This window comes from Oratosquilla oratoria, chromosome 10, assembly GCF_046742065.1.
Source record: "Oratosquilla oratoria isolate Oo_2021 chromosome 10, ASM4674206v1, whole genome shotgun sequence".
Taxonomy (NCBI): Eukaryota; Metazoa; Arthropoda; class Malacostraca; order Stomatopoda; family Squillidae; genus Oratosquilla; species Oratosquilla oratoria.
This window is the reverse complement of record NC_134786.1, coordinates 34,593,291-34,593,768: the sequence shown is the minus strand read 5'-3', so window position 1 is coordinate 34,593,768 and position 478 is coordinate 34,593,291.

The following is a 478-nucleotide window of genomic DNA, read 5'->3' as shown; positions in this document are numbered from 1 at the left end:
CCCCATGAGCGAACATATAGGAGGGATACAAAGGAACCCACTAAAATGGATGGAGGACTTCCTGATTGGTAGAAAGATGAGAGTGGTGCTCGGAGAAAAATATTCAGGCGGGAAAGAGGTGATCAGTGGAGTACCGCAAGAATCTGTATTGGTTCCAATAACGTTTGCTATTTATGTGAATGACATGGATGATGATGTGAAATGCTAAATGAGCTTCTTTGCAGACAACGCCAAACTGTTAAGGAAAGTAGTTAGAGATGGGAAGTGGACTTCAATATTAACAAGTGTAGCATAATGGAGTTTGGAAATAGCAAACATAGAATATCAGGACAATATAAAATTGGAACCAAGGAGGTAAAGAGGGAGAGATCCGAAAAATAGTTGGCGTAATTATCTCAAACGACTCTGGAGCAAAGAAGAGAGAGAGGTGATCTACTGACCATCTACAGAATCATGAAGGGCACAGAAATACTCGATA